Raw genomic sequence first — 17,577 nt, forward strand, 5'->3', positions numbered from 1 at the left:
GAGGATACTGGAGGCTATAGGTTTCCCTCGTGTCACTCCAACATATTTGAATTGAATAGTGATTGATAGAGTGAGGAGAATGGAAGAGAGAGGGAGAGAGAGGGGGAGAGAGAGAAAGAGAGAGAGCCTATTCGGAGGAAGGAGAAACTAGCGAAGAAGCCTCAGCACTTACACTTGCCAAAACGGCTCCACGCAGCCAGCAAGCGACACTTTAAAGATCCACCGTTTTACATTTGAGTTCACAATTGTAAGCACATTCGCTGAGCCTGTGCAGTGTTGGACACGCCACGGGGAAATGGGATGTTCTCTAACGTAACTTGACGGCGGCAGCAGCAGTTGTCGGACCGGCGTTTTCGGCGTCTCCTCTCAGCGGATTTACAAAGCCTCTCCGGAGCCTGCTATGATATTCAGAACCCTGGACAGCGACTAAACCTTACAGCTGCCTGGAGAAAAAGACTAACCGACCAGTGGAGGTAAGCCAGCAGAGTTTAACAGAAGCTGGTGGGGCCATGGCAGTCGCAAGGGGAAAACAATACTATTTTATAATGTGTTAAATGTGCTGCGTCGCTGATTTAGAGAGGGACTAGATAGCTCTACAGGCAACCCGACGCTACAAATGGGGAAAAGTCTAGAGTTGGCGGAACTCTTGTATATTAACGCAGTTCAACTTGTTTCTTAGCATGTATGTTTAAGAGATAAATGCCATACATTCTGCCACTTTGTACCAGTCTAGTTTGAGACTCTTCCCGCCGCTCTTCTCCATGTTAAAGCTGCACATTTTTAGCGCGTTGCAGCCTAATAATATATAGTGAATGCACGCATTGTGACACGGCAAAGAAGGCTAAAGTAATCGCGTAACGTTATAGAGGTTTTTAGTATGATTATACAATTATTATTATTATTATTATTAGTGCTATAAGGCCAGCTGCCGTTCCCTCCCGTCAGTTTTATTGAAGGCAGATGCTTATTTTGAAGAGTCAGCGCGTGGCCAGGCAGCAGCGGCTCGTGCCTCCGGTCTGCGCGGAAAATCAGCCCATGCATGTAAACGTACAAACACACAGAAACACACACACCGAAAAACACACACGCACACACCAACACACACACCGAATCACACAAAGCCTGCAGCAAGTCACTAATAAAATATATTCCTGTCACGAGCACCATGCTTCCTCACCACACCAATAACTCAGTGTACATATCTATAATTAACCTATACATGTATAATATATAACCTAATTTTGCCAATAATCCAGAGTGATTTACGATGAGTCAGCAGCCAGTGGGTTAAGGTTTTTGCTCAATGGCTCCTCAACAGAAAACAAGGCTGCTGCATTGAGGCTCTATGTGGTTTCTTGGAGGCACATGCCGGGTGTTTAACTGGTGATCTTGAAGGTGTTTTCATTATCATGTGTTGGAAAATGACTTTGAGGTATTTAACATATTTGATTGACGATCTTGGCAATCATCTGCCATAATTATAGCAGAAATGAGTAGTCAATTAATTGTTAGAAATTGAGTAAACAATTACTTTTTGCTATCATAGAACGAACGCTTGAGTTCCACCTCATTGATTTGGTACATATTAGCTTTTATATGTTTTATGTGTTAGATGCTGGATTGGAGACTGAAAGTAAATGTTCACTACAGTATGTTTCATATTTCCTTACATAAACGCTTAATTGTTTACTCAAGAAAAGAATCAGCATATTAATCGATAATGAAAATGATCCTTGGTTGGAGCCAAAGTCACAACTTGAAGAGTTGGCAAACACTGCTATCTTCAAGAATATATTTATTCTACACCCTCTTAATCCCAGTTGCACATGAGCTGTTGCTGGGATTAAACATGCAACCTTTGGGTTTCCAGAAGCGTGGCTGAAAACGATGTGGCCACCCAGCTTCCTCCATGCATCACTTGAACCTGCTGCAGCTCTTTTGCACAGACAAATTCATTCTCAGAATGTAAAGGAAGAAAAATGCCCATGTCAGGCCAGCTTTGAATAAGAGGTGACCGCCATGAGTTTTTGCCTGCGGCGCATTACCAGGCTCTGATAGCCCTCAACACACTCTCACGCACACAAAAGCATTCACACACCCTGACTGTGTAAACCCACAGAGATGTAAGCCTCGGTTTTAAAGCCTTGATTTTAATGATGTTCATTAGGATTTTGATTACACTGAACGTGTGATAACTCTCGGCTCGCTGTTAACTGTGTCTGATATGTCGGCTCAGGCTGTGAGTGACAAGAATTTAGTGGAACGAATCAAGAAGTGTGAATCTGCGGAGATGCTGCCACAGGGCTTGACTCTAGTGTCCCCGAAAGAAAGAAAGCTCTTTTTAATATGCCAGTTCTGCCTCTGGGTTATTGAGCTCTGGACGCTACTGTATGGAAATTGCTGCTCTATATCATGGGATTGATGAACTATATGCAAATTAATCTTTCATGCTCAATTTATTATCAAATAAACAGACCATGAATTTGAATTTGAAAGTGGCCCTACAGGGGGCAGGCCACACAATAGCTGGTTACCTCTCTCTAAAGCGCCTTTGTCTAAATAGAAATTAAACTCCCAAGGTTGGAGGGCATGTACTTTAAGAAGCTGAATTCAGGGCATTTATGTGGAGTCACTTCTTATATCTTCAAAGCAAAGCTACTTTAACCACCATTTGCCACTACAAGGATGTCTTTTTAACCGGTCTCCCTGTGCCTCATTGCAAAGCATGGCACAGCCACAACCTGAGGGTCAGCAGTTTCCAGCCCTCATTGGCATCCAGGGCACAGCTGTAGATGAGCTCTGCTTCCGATTTTTTGCATTGCACTGATTGCGGGGTTGCTTTTCATGAGCGTGCTGTTTACAAGCTCATTGCACATTGGTCCATGTTCTTTTTGTATGCTTGGAATTCCATTATGGACCCATGCTGGAAGCGCAATTAAATTCAATATAACTATAAATACATGACGGCCTGGTCCGTGAGCCAGAGAGCAGGAAGAGGCGGTGACCACCCACTCACCCTCCTCACTCTCCTTTCCAATCATCCCAGGCCATGTGGAAGCCCCTCACCCTGCTGCGTAGTGAGTTGTGGTCGATTTGAATGATCAACCGAAGACAACCTGGGAAGCAAAGGCTGTCACAGAGAAAATAAAAGCCAGCAATGAGTTCAGTGAGGCCGGAAGGTGATTGTTCACTCCCCCGTGTGTTCCTATAGCTCCCTTTGGCACCGATAGACATGAGGGAAATGAGAGTGCTCTGTCTTTGCTTTTCTGGACTCTGCTCCGGGCAAGGCTGTGCCGTGCTAAGCTAAGCTGTATGCTTCTGTGCTGGGCTTCACTTGATGTCATTAGCTGAAACACAGCTGCTGTTGAATCTGATGCAGTAAGCACTCGGCTCATCTCATCGGTTCTCAGCCACTGGTTTTCCACTCCAGAATCACTGTGCTTCGGAGGGCTATAATCTCACATAATGGCGTCCACTCCAATCAATGGCCAAATGGCACGGGGAATCAATAGCCACCATACTGTACAATAACGTGGCCCCGGAGTGGCAGAAAGGAAAGCAGCCTGCAGCCGTCACATGTTTAACTGTGGAAACTCTTTGAAAATATACTCCTTAATTATGAATCAAAAATACCAACCTTGTTAACGAGCCATGTATTATGGATTGCTGCATGATCTATGCTAATGTAAGCACAGGGGGAAAACTGGCACTACTTTGCTTGCTTGCCTCTCTCTTTAATCACCACACCACACGACACCACACCACACCACACCACACGACACCACACCACACACACGCACACACACACACACACACACACACACACACACACACACACACACACACACACACACACACACAAAGTATATATGCCCAGAAGCTCAAGAGTCAAGCCAAAACTGAGATATACAACTTTACATATACTTAACAGTGCAATAACAGTAAATATTCATGATTGGTCAAAAGAAAAGATTCATGTATAACTAGCTGTTAAAATACCCCTCCCACACTTCTCCTTCACACACTTCCACACACATCGGTGGTTTTCAAAATCAGGCAAGAAAATAGCGTTCATACCATGGTTCATACATTGAACCTATTAAAATAAAGATATGTTGGTTAATCCTAAGAAGCCAGAAAATCCATTAGGTTTAAAGTGTTAATCAATGTTGTATGCATGCCTTTTGAAAGAGCTCTAAGAAAAACAATATTTACATTTAAAAAGGCAACAAAAACATTTCTGCAGCTTTATCTGGGAGATAACAGTTTTACTCATCTACAATGAAAGCACTTCAACTTTCCATGTCTGAAATGTGTTGTCTCTAGTATCGAAAGAGATTATATTATGCACAGCGAAAAAGCATAAAGGGTTTAGGCAAGAATACAAATTGGAAAGGTAACTCGCTAAGGGTCACATGTAGAGCTCAGTAAATGCTTTTATTCCAACAGAGAAGCAAATTGCCCTGAATGGGAGATAAGATGTTTATCTCTCCGTCTGTACCACACTTTAACGCCGTGAGAACCAATGTATGATTAGATCCGGCTTTTAAAAATCACTAGCACCTTAACTGGCAGGTTCTCTGTGGGAGAGCTGTTTGCAATCTGCTCAGCATCTCATAAAGCAGAGTTACAATAACTGCACTGGACGTTTATAAATCAAAGACTTCAAATCTTTGAGTGTTGCCCGATGAGGAAACTCATTTGCAGATGTGGGCTTGGACCAATCGCTGCCAGTGTTGAGTTACACATGACGAGTTACTGTAATGTAGGCCTATTATAAAACACTGCAACATATGCATAGTGATTAAAGATTTTCCCATATCACTGGTTTGGCTCTGGGTATTTTCTTGCCAATATCTCAGCTAATTTGCTTCAGTGGAGGATAGTTGACGTGAGAGAAAGGGACAGCAGCAGAATGCAAAGCCTATCTCTGTACTGTAGGGCTGTCCCGAATACAATTTTTCGGGTTCCGGATATTCGGTAGTAATCAGCAGCGAATATTCGGCCCGGGGGGGTTATTAACCCAATTTGTGTTCTTTGAAATTGAAACGGATATCGCATTTTGTTTGTTACTTTCGTTGCATTTGTATATGTCTTAAGTGTAATTTGGCTTGGCTTCCTATTTATGGACATGCTTTTATTTTGAAGGAGAGGTAGCGCTGTTGACAGGAAGTTGTTGTTGCTTTGGACACAACGTGACGGAGATTAACGGAGAAAAGTAATATCTACATATAAAGACGGAGAAAGTAAACGATAACGTTTATAAGTGTTAGAACCCCCCAAACAAGCTCTTACGTTGATATTGGAGATTTCAATTAATTCAATTTGGAAAAAACGGGGAAAAAACAAACAAAACGAATATCCGAATAATGAAATTGAAACCCGAATAGTACTCCAACGAACGAATATTCGGGTACAGCCCTACGTCCTGTAAAAAGAAGAGTTTGGCATTTCATTACCACACCACTGTATAGCTACAGTAGCTGCTAGTGCTGTTACACACACAGACCAATCAACACGTAAATCTACATAGTTACAGCCAACCATATAACCACCGACACTCACACACGACACGTCCACACATGGAAAACCATGCTTTAAAACAGAGCCGTTCGGTAATATGGGGGTGAAATATTGGAGCCATGGCAGCCCTCTAGGCATGCAGTTATCATGGATACAGAAGTGATGGGAAATCAATCAGCTCAAGTGGAGTGGCCTGGCCTGTGATGAACAGAGGAGTCTTCTCTTCTCCAGATGCAAGTCTGCAGCTCACTGTTCTAACCACTGAACCAACACAAACATCTCTGTGCTTTCTACTATGATCAATTCTTTATGAAGGTCATGCTTATGGCAAAGACAATACAATATAGGCCACTTAAAGGGGCCCTATTATGCTAATGTTCAGGTTCATCTAGTGTGACATGTTTACATGCTGTAATGTTCAAAAAGGTTTTTATTTGCCTCATACTGCATGTGCTGCAGCACCTCTTTGCTTTTCTTTCTTTTCTAAAAACAGAACCCAGTCTGTTGTGATTGGTTGGATGGTTGTGATTGGTAAATCCCCTTAGTCATGTGTTGGAGCAACAGTAAACGCGAGTGTTACCTATTGATGTCACAGAAGTAAACAAAGGAGTCCAATAGAGGCGTTTCAGGGGTGGGGGGGGTGATGATTGTTGTGGAAGAGAAACTCCCTCTGGCCATTATCTTACAGAAACTTGGGTACAAAATCCCCCTAGTTTGCAAAAAGTAAAGTGAATTCCCAAAACAAATATGACATTTTCTCAGTGTCCTAAATATCCACTTCTGCAAAGTCTATGATATTTCCATTTAAGCTGCCATTAGATGTTAGAAAACTTTCATATGAATTGTTTTCATAATGGTCACATGGGAAGTCCGTCTACCTACATACCTACCTACCTATCCATCTTGTATCAATCTATCTGCTGTTGTGTTTGCTTTTGTGTAAAGTGGGCGATGCAGTGTGCAGGCAAACAGCAAACAGATCTGTTACATCTCTGTGTCAACCTCATATCTAATTCATGCATTTTATTGTTTCTCTGCAGCTGTGTATGTGTGCTATGAGATGCAATGGATGCAGCCTTGGCCAACAGCGAATCACATACAAAATTGAACAGCGCAAGGTTAGGTATTTTAGCTGGAGGCTCTGGAGGATTTAAGTGTCCATAAACATTAGATTGCCATATTATCTCACAGAGACGGCTTCCTTTATAATGATTTTAAGTAGGAATGTGAGCCCATTTCCATGCAGAGTTTTCAATGGCTTCATCTTGACAGGAGGCTGGGACAGGAAGTGTATGCTCCATTTACATTTTCACATTTTACAGAAGCTCTTACAGGAATCCGCTTACAACAAGCGTAACTTAAATGCTTGGACTGTCAGCATGACAAGCAGCCACATTATTCTACCAGCATGTGGGTTCAGATGGCTGTGAATTCAAACATGCACATACATGCATTCATGCATGAGGAGGATGTCACAGTAGGGCGATGTTTCTAGTGATTTTGAATATTATTACATAGAAATTGTTGTAAAATGTATGCGTTTCTCCTGTTGGCGTGTGGCTGTTTTTAATTTCCATCCTTGTGTATCATTACTGCAAGAACCAGATGGTAAGTGCGTGTCTAGTGCTCTCTGTACGAGTTCTTCCTGTTTGTGAGAATAGAGTATGAGCATATGTGAGTGCGTCTTGGTTTTGCGCTTATATTTTACAAAGGAAGCTAAACACAAGTGGCAATGAGGTGTCAACTAAACATATAACCATTTCTGAAGCACTTAGTGCAACAACATACTTTAAATTTAAAGCAGAAACAGACAGCTTTAAAGTCGCGAACAGCGAGAAAAATCATCAGAGCATTTTAGAGTTTCAAAGTGTTATTATACGAGTAGAAAGTCTGAAAGCTACAGATGAGTAAATCAGTTCAAATGAAACTTAGGAACAAGGAAAAAATGCAGATGCTTGAGGAGACATTTTGTAGGTTTATGAGTAAGACGATTAAGGGAATCATGAATCTTAATAACCTTATCATTAGATTAGAAAAGACGCCTGCAATCAGAGATGCATGAAGCAAAACCTGTGAGCTAGTTAAGGAAGCCAACCTAAGCCTGCTGCTTCATTCACATGGCTGATCTGTCAGCGCCACATAAATCCAAAGCACCCTTTCAACCACAGAGCTGTACTCAGGCTGACAGTGCTCACTCTCTGCCACTCACCTGAAAACTCTGCTGTCACTTGCTGCTACACTCGCTGCCACCACTTCTGTTCATATTGCTTTTCAAAAGCCCCCTCGTCACGGAGTACCCACCTGTAGAGTCTCAGACTACCTTCCCTTGGGGGGGGGGGAGTTATATTATTCTCCCTCCTCCCTGATGTGCTGTGCTTTGCACACGTTTTGAGCTTAGGCATCAAACATTAGATGATCATGAATTGATCATTTATTCCATGTGACTTGACTTGCTTGATGTTTTTCATTACATAGAGATGATGTTCTTTCGCTTTGGACAAGATGTCAACCCGATTTATGGAACTCATTGTTACACAGTTTTCTCAGTTACTGTCTTTAAACCACTAAATGTGGAAATATATTTTTGAAGAACTCCAGTGTAGAAAGTATGAACAAGTGTTTAAAGATGTCTCGTGGTAGACCAACACCTAACTAAGATACTTTTTCAGGTTTTTCCTTAACTCACACATCTGTAGGTTCAAATCGATTTAGGAAGCGGTTTTCAAACTGTGGGGCGTGGCGGTACAGCAGGGGGGGGGGCGCCTGAAGTGTGTGAAGTTAAAAGAAAAAGTGGACGACAAGCCTTCCAGATACAAAGCCCACATCAAGAAAGCATGATGAGACATACATCTCCCCTGGCTTCACATCTAAGTGGTCGGTGGGGGAGGAAGGACAGCTGTGTGTCCTCTGTCTCAAACCTGAGCAGCAGATAGCATGAAACCAAACAAGCTGAAACGTCACTTGGAGACCATACACCCCAATAGGGATGGAATAGTGATTATTTGCAACCTGCAGTAAAACATGGTAGTTCATGTTGATTCATATATTTTCACATATTCAAAATGATTTAAAAAATCTACTGCTCAGTTTCAACAAGGCCTTATTATTTCACAGTGGCACAGGATCATTTGCCAATACAAGCACTTTTGTTTGTGTTCAATCCATAAACAAATGTAAAATCTTTGTGCCTTGTCATTATTAGTAGAGAAATGTAATGTTTGTACAACTATAAACAATTAATCCTACAAATCTATGTGTGAACCGGGTTAAGGGGGGCTGGAACATATTTCCAGATTCCCCAAGGGGGGCCTGACTTAAAAATGTTGGGAACCACTGGTTTTAGGAATTACAGTTCACACTCATCCGTCTATTTGCAGAACGTTTCATAGTGATTTGTGACATTGTCCACCTTTTATTCTATCATGTTGTTCTGTAGCATGTAGGCGACAGCTAGGGATCAGAGCGGGGCAGCAGGGTGACAGAGAGGCCTGGCCCTGTGGTGGCCCTGTCTGCACCCTGCCATGCTGGCTGAGAGGCAAACGAAAGGGGAGCATCTGGATCAACAAGCCGATCTTAAAACCAGCGAGACACGGCAAAAATGCAAAATATACATCCTTGGCTGGGATGTGTTTTGTCTATTTGTGCACCGAGTAATTGTGTAGCTGTACCTAATCTGAGTAGACGTGTGTCGGTGTGCGTCCATGTGTGTGAAAGCAATGACGTGTCTCTACCGCACGCTGCCTGTACATCTTTATGTTGCTCTAATTAGCTATGGTGTGCTCCAGTAAGCTGAAACACATTCTATGTATGGACATATGGTGCAAATCTCACCCAGCTGGAGGACATCAAACTATTATCATAATGGCCACAACACATTGGGATGACTGTATCCATCTGAAATGTTTATCTATTCACTAAAAGACAGAAACATCCAGAGCGAAGGTTACATTAGCTGAAGCACTGTCCGAGCTGAATGCATGCAGTAGATAATAAGAGGACGTCATTGGGTCGTCCTCTAAGCGTGCTTATTAGAGGACGTTGAAACTGTTGAAATATTGTTAGAGCTGGTGGTGGTGGTGTGTTATTACAACAAGTGTGTTTGCTTGTAATTAAGTGAAGCCCAGAGAGTGAGCACTCAAGCTAGTCAAGGCTCCATGTGCAGTGCTCCAAAACAGAGGCTATCATGATTTGATTAGCACTGAAACATACAGTCACATGCGCACACAGAGAGGAGGAGAGAGAGGAGAGTATGCCTCATACTTTCTTGCACGGCTCCTTATATTCTCTCGTTTGCCATTCGCCGGCCTTTGTCAGACCTCCACATATTCCCTGGCTCTGTGAGGTGCAGGGGGGTGGCCACCATGGCAGGGAATTAACCCTCGCTATATGGGGCCACCTGACCCCTCTGTAAGACATTATTGCCTGTGTGTTGTACGTTTCAGCCCAGCGATCACAGTTACTATTGTGTATATCAGCATCGATACAGATCAAACCTGACGAGGGGAAAAGTCAGCCTGCCTCGGCCCGGCTGAAGCAGAGACTGGCCTCGCTGATTAGTCTGCTGAGGTTGTTGCTGGGGGGATAAATGTTGCTTCGTACGACTGTGGTTCTGAAAGGCAGGAGCAGCTGCTGCTGTGTCACTGCCCATGGGATGCAGGGACTCTGAAGATACAGGGCTCTTCTCCCCTCCTTCCTGTCCCCTTCCTACCCTCACTTCCAGAACTTTACTTTATCTCTCCTCACCTCCCTCTCTCTCCTCTTGCTTTCTTTCTTTGCACCACTTAAACACCAGCCCCAGCAGGCAGAAGATAATACAAGGTCTCACACACACCCGGCAGTGATGTACTCTCACGTGTACTGCTTCGTTTTCCGTGTGTGGGCTCAAACACAAAAGGCTAGCCCTTCTTATCTTTGTCTTTGTGCCCGTGTGTGTGTGTGTGTGTGTGTGTGTGCGTGTGTGTGCACATCAGTGTGTGTACGACTGTTAATGTGGAAATAACAGTACAAGAGAACTCTACATAAAAATGTGTATAAGTGCTCATGGCTTTTTCTCGTTTTCAGTGAAGAGCATTTTTTTTTTTTGTCTGGCCTGTCTCTCAACACAGCACGGCACTAATAGGCATTCTGCAAGCCACTCTGCTCTGCAATTAGCCGAAAGCCATGGGAAAAACATTGATAAACAAAGATGAAACAATTCATGCCTTGCCCATTGCAAAGCCCTCGATCGAAGTCAAATGCTGTTATCTTCCCTGCAATGCTTTTTGGCAGGTGGAAGCCGGCTCTGCCAAACAGACAATACTATGCCCTTGAAACGCATCAAACAAAAGCAGATGCAAGTGTCTGTTTGTTCAAACACTTATTAAAAGCCTGTATAGGCCATTTATGTGGGTGTTGTTCCTGGAACCGGAGTTAACGCGGCGGTAGGTGCTTTATCCCTGTCCACACAGTGCTCTGGCAGGGTGGGCCAGGGGCTGCTGCCCACAGTTTCATATCAGAGCCAGAGACGAGGACAGCAGCCACCACCAGGGCTGTAGAGCTCCATCATCCAGCAAACACGCTCATCTATCCTGAGCTGGCAGCCGAGTAAAAGAGATGGCTCGAATATTAAAGAAAGAAAACACATGAATTGTTCTCCCTTTCTTTTCTCATTTGCTTTCTATCTCTCCGCCTCATCTCCCAATCCCTAGATTTCTCTCATTTCAGACTATTTCTTTCCTGAAAATGTTTACACTTAATGAAACCCGACGAGCCCACTCCCCGGAGTCTGATGCCTTTGAACATTACTCTTAGCCTCAGCAGATCAATATCAACCACGTTCCCTCTCCGTCTGTTTGCAACGGCTAAAACTTTATTTTTTTTATCTGGAGTTTTCTGATGAAACGAGCAGCATCTGGGTCCTCCAGTTGGTTTCTCTTCTGCAGGCTGTCAGGCCAAATAATATCGCTTGTATCTCATATAGCTCTTAATCTATCTCCAATATCTGAAGTCACTCACAGAAAGTGATGCAAGTTGAATGAAATCTAAAGGGCAGGCAGGAAATTAGATAAGGGCTAGCGTTGCATCACAGCAGCAGACAGACAGCATATCGTTTTGGTCAAACGAGTGCTCAACTCTGGCACTCTGTTTACATCAGAGGCAGTCAACAGGAGTCAAGGAGGTGAATCCGAGGTAGACTGCTGCCTTGCTTCACTGAGTCAGTGAGTTTTACAAGGTCTCTGTCAATAGCTGAGACAAGCTACGAGGTCCTTTTCTGCCCTGATGACTGCATTTGGAAACCTGTGGGTCTGTATACTGAAGCGCAATGGGTAGAGCATAACAATAACAATTCCTAGATGGCCACCAATGGGTTTTATAGCATGTATTTGCACTGCGATGTGATACTGAATTACAAACAGGAAATAAAGCTCAGGTAGAAGGTAGAAGAAAGCATTCACAAAATAGGATAAACAACAGTAAGAAACACCGTAGAATAAGGAAACTGGAAACTGAAAGACATCAAAAAAATATCAAAACACGCATCAAATAGGATTTCACTGATGTCAGCTGAAGCCCATATAACGACATTTTTAATTACTACATACTGGAAGGAAAGAAAAGCAGTGTTTCCTGAACATGTCTAGAGATGGCTTTGTGTGTCAAGATTTGATTAAATGTAATTACAAAAAAAATCTATAAGCACTTTAGAGCTGAAACGTTTTTTTGCTAACTTTGATAATCAATTAATCATGTTGTCATTTTACGGGCTACACACATTACTTGGTTGCAGCTTCTCAGCAGTTATGCTTTGAGTTTTTAAAGTGTCTAATTTGATAGCAAACAGAACAAAATATGCTTTTGGACTGTTTGTCCACTCAACATGACACCCACAATACAAGACGAGTTCACGATGTTCATTTGGAGAATTCCCACCCTCTCATGTATCTTTTCATTTCTATTCAGTGTTCAACTAAATGAGGTACACCACTTTGTTGTCGATGTTTTATGGTATAGTGAAATAAATAGAATCATTAGGAACACCTAATTAAAAAAAAAACCTGTCTGTTAGTGTCCATCAAAACTGAACATTATCTTAGTAAATGTAACATGTATGGCTACGTTGGTGTATTAGATTGCATTGGATTTGTTATAGGTGTACACGATAAAAACGGCTTTTGACTTCATGTTTTGTGCTTGAAGTTTATACTCAACCCAGACAAGAATTAATTCAATCAATGGAAACTCTTTTATGTGGAAGGCCAGCTCTCTCATCCTGTGGCCTTGGAGTCTTCTGTGACTGTATTAAAAAGTAGTTTACACAGAAGGCTTCCTCATTCTTCATTCCAGAGCAGACCAACATAATTCATGGCCATTGTCCGACAACAGCCCTGCATTATGTTCCCCTTTCTCCTCCTGTAGTTTCTGCTTGATCAATGCGTGTTCCTACTAACTCCATCTCTTTCTAATTAAGATATTTCACTGTGTTCTCCTCAAGGATTTCAAAGAAAAGGTCAAGCTGACATTTCTCCAATTTAGGTCTCGGAGCATTCACAAAGGTCTTGTTCGTAATAACGATTCAGTCTCTGTTTTTCCACGTTACAAAAATGACAGCGACTGATGACATTGGGGGTTTTGGGAAGTGGGAGATGTTGTCCCGCGCCCGCTAACCCGCTCCAACTACATCAGACTCGCTAACTGCTGTACTGTAATCACCTCATGTTTCATCAGAGCTTTCCGATGGGAGAAATGATCGCTATAAAACACATGGAAACAAATTAACCACTGGTGTCAAGATTTTAATAGTTCCAATTAGTCAACACTTTGGGGAATGTGCATTATTAAGAATGATGGCATGCCACTTCCAATCTGTAAATTCCACCTAGTTCGCAACAGTGAAAATTAATGTCTATCTGTTTTCACACTTGTCCAATGGCCCTAACGTTACAACAACATGTGTTGACTAAGTACACTGTACACAGAAAGAGAGCGGGGCATTCAGTCAGACTGACATCGCCACCCTAAACCCACACACTCATCCTCACATGCCAACAACACTGAGGCTTATTCTGTGTTCATGCCAACAAGGATGGCAGCTAAATATCCAAACAAATATTATATTTAAAGCAAACATATTTTCTCTGCCATGTCTGCAACTTTTCTCTTTACTTTTAAGTGTTGCCCATTTTTGAAACAAACTTACTGACTTCATGCTAACTAACTTTAAGTTAAGTTAAGTTTCTATCTACTTGTTATAGAAACTCAGAGTTGGGATTTGAATGCACATCTGCTTGCAGCTCCTGGCTGATTTGTTCCTAGATTACATATTTTGGAACATTATTTGTTGGCACTGTCTCCTATCTTTGAAATGTTTCTGACTCTAGACAGAGACAGTAACCAATCAGTTCCCCTTGGTAGGCTCTCCTGAGATTGCAGATCCAGCCAGAACTGCTCCTGTCTCTACCATTGCATAGATAAAACATGTTATCTTTAAAAACGTTGAGTATTTGTAGCTTTGTAACAAGACTCTGCATTATAACAAGACTGTGGAGCCTCGCTAGCAGCTCTGTGAGGCTCATTTTGCTCTTTTGACAGCACCAGATGAAAAGTTAAAAGATATCTGCAAAGTTAACAATAAGTTAGGATGTCTGCACCAAATGACAAGCTAATGTATCCAACTGTTTTTGCTCAAACAAATGTTGATCTCATACTGCTGCTAGAAGAAAAATCAGGGTCATCATATTTGTTGGGATCCATCCTCTAGTGATCATACATTGCTGCGAACTAGATGTGATGTAGCCAAATTTAGAGATACTATATTTCACTGGAGAATTTTTATACGTTGCCCTGTTGATGATTCAATAAAAACTCAGTAGGGATCCTCATCCAGGGAACATTAATGTCAGTACAAATATAATGGCAATCCATCAAAGAATTGTTCAGTCTTGACAATCGTGGTGACAAAAAAAAACATCCTGGCCAACCCAAGGGTCAAAAGCTGCTAGTTTGGCTAAGCATATATAATAAGTATGCTATTAAAAAGGAAATTAAAAAATACATTTTGCAACAGTAACTTTAAAAAAACATTCAAATGACGCCTCCACAAGAACCAATTATAATACAAGACGGAAACTAATTAAAATGATAACCTAAAGACATTAAGAAAATAAGAAAAGTTAAATAACAACACGCTTTAAAGAAAGAGTAAAACAATTATATGCATACAGTAAAAGGCAGCTAAACAAATCAAACACATGTAGTTACTTTGCAGAACTAAATCCATTTAAAAATATCTCTCAGGCGCCGACTGCATCTCAGTGAGTTTGAGCCTTCCCTAATGATTGTCTAGAAATACATTCGCCCCTATCTGGTCTTGAGGCAAAGACCTGGTTAAGATACACACCTTTGCGTACCTATAACAGAAACCCACCTCCTCCCAGCCCACCCTGGGGTTATTGAGCTCTACACTGCAGGCGAGAGAGGTCGGATGAGGGCTCTGCCGCCCCCGCCTCAGCAGGTATTGCTGTTCTTGTATTGATGGAGAAGCTTGCCAACTTGCTGTGGCACATAGTGGATCTTAGAGGTTGAGGTCCCTGCACACACACCCCTCCCAAAACCTGCTGCCCCACCTACCTCTGCCTACTCAGCCGAAATGCCTTCAGGGACTAGAGGACGGGCAGAGGAGACAGACAGTAAGCAAGTGTGTGTGCAGATGATAAGCTGGATGTGAGAGCATGTGTAGGATAACCCGTATCTCATAGCGCTGGCGTGTGAGCGTGAGAGCAAGAAACATGTCAGGTTTAAGTTAAAGCGTAGAAAAAGATAGAAGCAGAGGAAGAGACTTAAAAGCACGCCGTCGTTGCCTCCCAAGGTGTGCGGCTGTGTGTGAATGATAGAAGGCTTGTGTCGCTCATCGCCTTTCCGCTCACGGCCGCGGTTAATTATTCACTGGGGTTGTGCTGCAGAGATGAACTGAGGGGCTCTGGGATAAAGGCACTGGAGGAGGAAGATGAAATTATAAAATCCTAATGACGGAACTCCGGCTGAATGGTAATTTCTTAAATTGATTTTGAAAAGGTGCCCAGACAGAACCGGCATGGAGAGACATTGAGATGGGTGGGAGAGAGGATCCCTCCCTCACTCTCCTCTCCCTTTCACTCTCACTCTGGACATGTTCCAGCCCTTTTCACCCCTGGCCTAATCTCCCTTTTTATCCCACACTTAAGCTTCAGAGCCACACGTCTGTCCTTTTGTTTCAATCTCTTTTACTTAACCTCAACTTCTCACCTCTCCCTGCCCAGGTTTTCGGTTCACATACCTCTACGATGTGATTGTCTTATCAAGTATTATCTTGTTTAACTCAGTCATAAGTATATATGACCTAAAACTTTAAGTCTTTAAGCGCAATGTGATTTAGTTGGACTGAGAATATAATCTCAGGGAGGCACATGACATCACGGACTGTGCTACGTTATTGTAATAATTAATGTTTCCCCCTGCCCAAGCTGATATAATCACATCTAACCTCCAGTTCCATATTTAACCTACAGACATGATTATAGTCTCTTAATTTCACACTGGGCAAGCAAGCTACATTTTACCTTTTACCTTTAAATGAATACAAATAAATTACTTGGCATAACACCAATTAGTATTTGTATTGAGGAATTTCTATAATTCCCATTATTGGTTGTTTTTATTATCTTTTTAATAATATTCAAAACATTAACCATGTATGTTGGGGTATAATAGCACACCAAAAAAGACACTTTATCTGTATTTGGCAATTTAAATATGACGAGCAAAAAAATCCACAATTGCCCCTTAGAGACACATATGAAGAAGTGAAGTTGGCTCTTGAGACTGGAGTAGCCTGATTTTTTTAACAAATACCATTGAGCAGCTTTCCTCTTACGGCCCGTCTACACTACAGGCATCAAAAAATCTTGAAGCTGGGCGTGTCTGAGGCTTGGCGATTTCTCGCGCCCAAGGCGACCAACAACCAATCAGGAATCTCCCGCCTGCCCCCGGCATACAAAGCAAAACAAAGCCCGCTTCTTCAACGAAGTAAACTGGATATAAACTCCCCAAACAATTGAAAACCTACCAGTTTCACCAACTGTCTCTGCCACCTCCCGCCATGCCTGGTTCCTCCGGTTTAGGTCCCGGTAGGTGAACAGAGCACAGTCATACAGGACTGGGACACTTGCCACGGCAATGATTAATTTATCCTCCATTTGATGACATATGGAAAATAGTCAAGACCTGCGGTATCAGCATATACGCGGTTTGATTGGCTAGTGCTTGTACTGGCGGGAATAGAGAACCGCAGTGACGCATCGTAAAACCCGGAAGTAAACTTCTTCCGGTTCCTTCATGAAAAACCAATGCAAATTCTCCATAGGATTTTGGAAAATAGCTTGAAATAAGGTCTGTGGTTTACACACATTTAAGAGAGGGATCACGTTTTGTTCAGCCGGATAATCTCCACATGTCAACCCTACTTTTATAATTTTTGAATCATAAATCTAGTCGCCAAAAGCGAAATGCTAACGTTATGCTATAAATGAACTACAAGCCAGTGCAGCAGCAGGGTCGCACGACTTCAACGTCACAAAGCTGACAATAAAGCTGAATTTGACTTTCGCGTGCTTGCATATTTTAACAAAGCTTTTCATTTGAGCCACACTGAATTGAACTAGAAGTCATGGCTGTGTCAATTACCAGTCTGATATCGTTTTACAAAGATGACAAGAAGAGTGTAGATAGAGGAGAGAACCACTACAAGTCAGGACACGTACAGTGCAGCCTAGATGAAGGTGTGCTTACCGGTGTTGTCAGAGCTAGCATGAGGGACAAGGTTTATAGTGTCGGTGAGTAGTGATAGCAAGAGTACCGTTAACCTAGAGTTAATTTATTCACATACATTCCCATCAACAAATCCATTTTATGTGTCACATGAAATCTTTATTACAAATATTACACACCAGAAAACACAAATATCCATGAAATAAACATACAGTAGGCTATAAAGAATTAAAGGGATAATTGGGAAGGCATTACAAATGTAAATATATTTTA

General features: G+C 42.2%; 1 protein-coding gene across 1 annotated transcript in view; it reads left to right on the plus strand.

Moving 5' to 3' along the window:
• The first annotated feature begins 203 nt into the window (after positions 1–203).
• The window catches only part of tmem121ab (transmembrane protein 121Ab), a 45,004-nt gene continuing 27,630 nt past the window's right edge, over positions 204–17,577 (plus strand). The window contains exon 1 of the mRNA XM_010776518.1: positions 204–473. The gene's annotated coding sequence lies outside the window, so the exon portion shown is untranslated. The remainder of the gene's footprint in view (positions 474–17,577) is intronic.

This window comes from Notothenia coriiceps, unplaced genomic scaffold (assembly GCF_000735185.1).
Source record: "Notothenia coriiceps isolate Sejong01 unplaced genomic scaffold, NC01 NC01_scaffold00017070, whole genome shotgun sequence".
Taxonomy (NCBI): domain Eukaryota; kingdom Metazoa; phylum Chordata; class Actinopteri; order Perciformes; family Nototheniidae; genus Notothenia; species Notothenia coriiceps.